The following is a 5,876-nucleotide window of genomic DNA, read 5'->3' as shown; positions in this document are numbered from 1 at the left end:
GGGGCCGGGGCCGGGGCTGGGGCCGGGGCCGGGGCCGGACTCGGCCTGGCCGCCCGGGTGCTCCTCATTGAGCCCGCGGGCGAGGCCAGGCGTCTCCCGCCCCCACAGCGCAGACTCGTGGGCGGGAAGGGGCCTCCAGAGGCCGCTACCGCGGCCAGCACCAACCATGTCCAAGCCTCCCCGGCAGCCGATCGTCTGCCCGCGACGTGAGACTAACGTCAGCCGCGACATCGCCCACCCCACGAGTCAAGCAGTTCCTGCTCCTGTAAAGCCTTGTTAACATGCACGCAAGAGGTCGCAGGAGGAGGGCCCCGGCTACCGCCCCTACCAGTCTTACTGTGGGGTAAAATTTCTTGTTGACCCCCAGTACGCCAGTCGGCCTGAACCTGAGCAGATAGTCCCTGCCCCTAAAGCTGCTGGCGGGGGGTTGAAAACAAAAACCATGCTTTACCTGATGAAGCAGTGCGTTAGTTCAACCCTGCTTCACAGCGTCTGCATAGATCAGGCACTTTAGTGGGTGCGCTTTTATCTACAACTGATTCAACCAGCTTTTAGATAACAGTGCCAAAAAGGCCCATTAAGGCGCCCAATCTGTACAGAAGTTGGGGGAGCCGGGTCCAACTAATGTGTTGCCTCTTTTGTGCATGCACTGGGCTCAACGCAGAGGTACACAGAGTTTAAAGTAAAGCACTGATTTTGGGGGGGGAATTACTTCTATAAGCAGCCTAAGTGCATATACTCAAGAGGAGACAGTAGGTGGGTGCTGACCAGTGTGGGAGACAAGGATATAACAAGGCAGCCCTTGGTCCAGGAGCACTCTCAGACTAAGCTTTGTCAAGGTTTTTGTAAGTCCTGAGGAAAAAAGTCTTTTACAATGAGAAGTGACTTTGCGTGTGCTTATGGGCAGGTGCTTACAGGCAGCTCTTCCCAAGTGTAAGGGGCAGCCAAAAGGAACAAAGGGGTGTGTGTCTAATGCAGCCTGAAGTTATGCACCAGGTGGAGTCTGGAGTTGACCTCAGCATTGCATGAGAGCATGGGAAGGATGAGGATCGGTTGGAGGGCTTTCAAAATGTTGACAAGCGGTGTACGTTGGATGTGATCGAGAAGGGGGAAACCAGAGAGACGGGCTAAGATTTTTAGTATAGATAAGGAAGCAGTCCTGTAGTAATAGGTGGAGATGTGAATTGTCTGTGTAGAGACAGTAGTTGCATTTGTGTTTGTGGATTAGCTTTATCCAAAGATAAGTGAGCAAGGGAGAAAAATGAGCCCCAAAGAAAGAGCACTATGAAATGTAATTTCTCCCATGACTGCAAATTCAACAGGCTGCATTTTTTGTTTTAGTGCAGCCAAAGTGGGTAGTAATTAGACAGTTGTGAGAAGAGATTCAATCCTCAAACTGGGTATATGCTTATAGTTCAGGGGTGGGCGAAATGCAGCCCTGGGGGCCAGATGCGGATTGCCAGGCCATTCTGTCTGGCCTGCAGGGCCCCTAAAAAATTTAGAAAATTAATATATGCTCCTGGCTGCCTATCATGCAGCCCTTGATGGCTTGCCAAAACTCAGTAAGCAGCCCTCTGCCCCAGTTATAGTTGCCCACCCCTGTTATAGTTCCTCTTGTGGTACCATACAGAATCCAAGTGAAGTAGTCCATAGGCGGTTGGCTACATGGGTTCAGGAATCATCTTGCACTTGTGGGATCAAGCCCAAACCTCATAACTGGATCCTAGATTATCCTATTAGAGATGGCAAATGGATAGCTGCATTTACAAACCAATACAAAATTATTTTGAAATGATGTCCATCCCATCATCTTTTCAAACTCAGCATGTCCTGAGGAAGAGAGCTCATCATTTTTATCTTGCAAGTTTTCTTCCCAATTTTTTCTGTCAATAGTACTTTTTTTAGTTTCTGTTATCCAAGCTTACAACCTACACATGCTTAGTTATTGTTCCCCCTTCCTCTCTCACTAGGCTTGCAGTACTTCTACCTTTTTTGTCATCACCACTGTCTATTCTTTCCCATTTCTAGTGCCGAGATATTATTAGTAATCTCTGATTTCAGGTGCTTCTACCGTCTCCTAAGTTTTCTTTTCACTAAGTCCATTCACTACAAAGGTCATCTTTACAATGGCTTTAACTCTTTTCTCTTTGACTTTTCAAAATCAATTTTAATGTTTTCCTCGTTCAGTTCTAACACACTGCCCTCATTGTATCCTTTCCCGTTTCTGATTACCTGCACTACACCCAAGTTTCTGTGATCATTTCTTTTATTCCTTTCTCACTCCTGACCTATTAGTGCTTGGATCAGCATTCCAGTTAATGTTTACCAAGTGTCCCCTACTTCTCTTCAGAAAATTGATCAATTATTCTCTAACTACCCTAGACATAGACTGTTTTCTATCTATCTGTGTGCTTTTATTCTGTCTTGTGACAGGTGGTACTATTTATTCCTTTGTAAGATCGCTTAAGACAAAGTTATTTATCATGTCGATAGAATTGTTAAAGGAAAGTTTCACTCCATAGGAAATTAAATAATGGAGAAAAACATAAATATTAATCCATAATTTATCAACATTGTTAAAAATTGAACATACTCTTCTGTTTACCAGTGTGCCAGTAATTCCTGCACGTGATAGTAAGATAACTGCATGTTTGGAAACAGTAATAATGTGTCACAAACTAGTGGTATAGGGCAAAATGTAATCTTAAGAATTTTTGGTTTGGTATATGAATGTAACCGCTATAGTCACATATTCAAAAAATGAAATAGACTGGTAGATCGAATTGCAGCAGTTATAATAGTATTGCACTCCTGTCCATAGCTGGGAAAAGCCTGGCTGCATTCTCCTTAACAGACTCACTTTCCTGGCTGAGGAGATTCTACCTGAGTATCAGCGCAGTTTCAGACTGCTCAGGGGTACAATAGATGTGATCTTTTTTGCTAGACAGGTGCAGGAAGAGTGCCGTGAGCAACACCAAGATCTTACGTAGCCTTTGTTGACCTGACTAAGGCCTTTAATTCAACCAACAGAGAAGCTGCCAAAATTTGTTACCATTATCAGATTTCTTCATGATGACATGACAACAGCCATCTTAAGCAGTGGCTTGGAAATGGACTCCTTCACTATTAGAACTGGACTCAAGCAAGACTGTGAGGTTACACTAATGTTCTTTTTTCCATCTGTATCGCAGCTGTGGTGCATCACATTGCTAATAGACTTCCATCTGGAGTCAGCATCCAATATTGCATGGACTGGAGTCTCTTTAACATCAAACAGTTACGGTCCAAATTCAAGATAACCCAATGTCTCCATTACTGATTTTTAGTGTGCTGATGATTGTGTCATATATGCTCAGTCAATCAAAGAGCTCCAGGTCACACTTGATTGCTTCTGTGAAATATGTGAAATACTTGGGCTCACTCTCACAAAACCCAAAATACTTTACCAACGTATCCCAAGCCAAGTGCTGTTCCAGGTATTACAGCCAGAGGGTGAATGTTGAGCATTCCCCTAGCTGGGTAGCCACTTTTCTCAAGAAAAGTGATAGATAATGGTTTTAAAAGTAGACATAGATCACAGCCCCTAGTTCTGGTACTTCAGATTTACAGAGAGACTGGAGAACGTTGATTATTTCCTGTACCTCAGAAGCCATCTCTAGCAAAAGGCTGACATCAATGAAGAAATCCAACATCAGCTTAAAAGTGCAAATCTGGTCTTCAAATACCTAAGGAAACAAGTGTTTGAAGATTGCACCATCAGATTTGAAACCACGCTTATAGTTTATTGAGCAGTTGTGATCCCCACCTTACTGTATGGAGCTGAGACATGGACAGCGTACAAGAGACGCCTCAAGTTGTGGGAGAATACTATCTATGCTGCCTGTGGAAGATCCTTAGAATCCTGTGGGAAGACAGATGAGATGCATCAACATTATCATCCTCTCGGAAGCAAACGCCATGAGCACTGACGGGATGATCATCCAAAATCAACTTTGCTGGGCCGACTACATCATCCAGATGTCTGACTCTAGACTCCCAAAGCTAGTTTTATTTTCCCACTTCAGTCAAGGTGTACACTCAAGAGGAGAGCAGAGAAAGCTCTTCAAGCATCCTCAAAGTCAACTTGGAAAAAATGTAACATCAGCTCACTGATGATTATCACCTATGACCACTCTAGATGGTGGAAGAGTCTGCTGCAAGGATTTCACTACTTTGAAACCTTACAATGACAACAGGAGACAGAAAAGCAGGAGCAGCAGAAACAGTGTGTCATGGACTGAATCAAGAATCCAGAACCACCCACCCTGCACAGAAACACGTGCTTGAGTTGCAACAGTTTGTCGATGTCAGAACGATCTCATTAGCCATCTTCGGACCCACAGATAAAGGAATCATGGAAGACAATCATCCTTGAATGCAAGGGATTGCTGATGATTCAACACCAGATAAAATCTGCTGGTGCTGCCTTTGGATGTTTCTGATATCTTGTCATTAATATCTTGGGTCTTTAAGGGACCCAAACCAAACTTGTCATCTACCAACTGCTGTCATCCCTACCTTGTTGTATGGGTGTGAAACTTGGACAATATATCTGTCTCTGGAAAATCCTCCATATCCATAGGAGGAACAGAAGAATGAATGTCATTGCTGTGGCTTAAGCAAACACCACCAGCATTGAAGCCATGTTTATATGGCATTAGTTCTGTTGGGCAGGACTTGTCCCAAGGATGCCTGACAACTGGCTCCTGAAATAGGTCCTATACTCCCAATTCACCAGTAGTTACTGCTCTAGAGGTGGGCAAAAAAAGAGGTTCAAGGGCACTCTGAAGGCTAATCTGAAGTACTGCACTATTAACATCAATACCTGGGAGACTCAAGTACCAAATTGTCCCCAAAGGCACAGTGATCTATGATAAGGGATTAACCATTTTGAGCAAATTCATCTCACTTTGGAGGTAGACGGATGACAGCGACAAATAAAAAGAGCTGTGCCCTTACATCACCAGATCTACTTCTTCCTCCTGGAGCTATTTGCCATGTCTGTAGCAGAACGTGGATTTCGGATCAGTCTCCTCAATCATCTTCAGACTCCCCTGTGACTTCCCTATTTCCCTTGTATTGAGGGTTGTATCAGATACAGTAATAAGGAGGTGATAATATCTGTAAAGGGTTACAGGAAAAAATGTAGCCCTGATCACTTGTGTTTTATTTGTATTTAAGCATTCCAGGCTCTCTTTTCTTTATGCCTTGATACAGCAGAGACTTTTGCACTTGTTAAACAAGTCCTGCTGTAATCCAGAAGACTACCTACATTGTGTGAATTTAAGCACAACAGATGTTTCAGGATCAGATTGTTTAAAAAAAAAAATGGATGTACTGCAGCTTCCTATCGGTACTATCCTGACTTCTTCATACAATGATAGGACAGGAGAAGGTTTGAACTGAATTGTCCTCAGTCAATGTTATTGGATCTCCTTTTTGTTTATTGATAGCAGTAGCTTGCTGGTTGAACAACATTTTTGAGTAAAAAATAAATAAATAAGGTCTCTGACTCTCTTCATAAAAGCTTTTAAAAATATGGCTGCCTCAAGAGCTATGTGGATTTTTGTAATATACTACTTTGCACTTCCCTGTAGAGTCTTTATCTCAAGGTACCTTATGCACAATAAGGAGCGAAAGTAGGAAGACTCTTTCACTAATGTTCATTTGAACCTGGTAACCCTCCCAGTGCCATCACCGTCTGCCCCAAGCCCAGCCCAGCCCCTGCTGGGAAGAGCCCAGGACAGCCCCGGCCCCAGCCTGCAGCTGTAGCCCGCCCCGTCTGCACCCTGTGCAGATCTAGGTACACAGGCCGTGCCCCCCCCCCCCCCTTCCCC

This window comes from Gavialis gangeticus, unplaced genomic scaffold (genome assembly GCF_001723915.1).
Source record: "Gavialis gangeticus isolate Ggan-Ray unplaced genomic scaffold, GavGan_comp1, whole genome shotgun sequence".
Classification (NCBI taxonomy): Eukaryota; Metazoa; Chordata; order Crocodylia; family Gavialidae; genus Gavialis; species Gavialis gangeticus.
Note: the sequence above shows the minus strand (reverse complement) of the source record.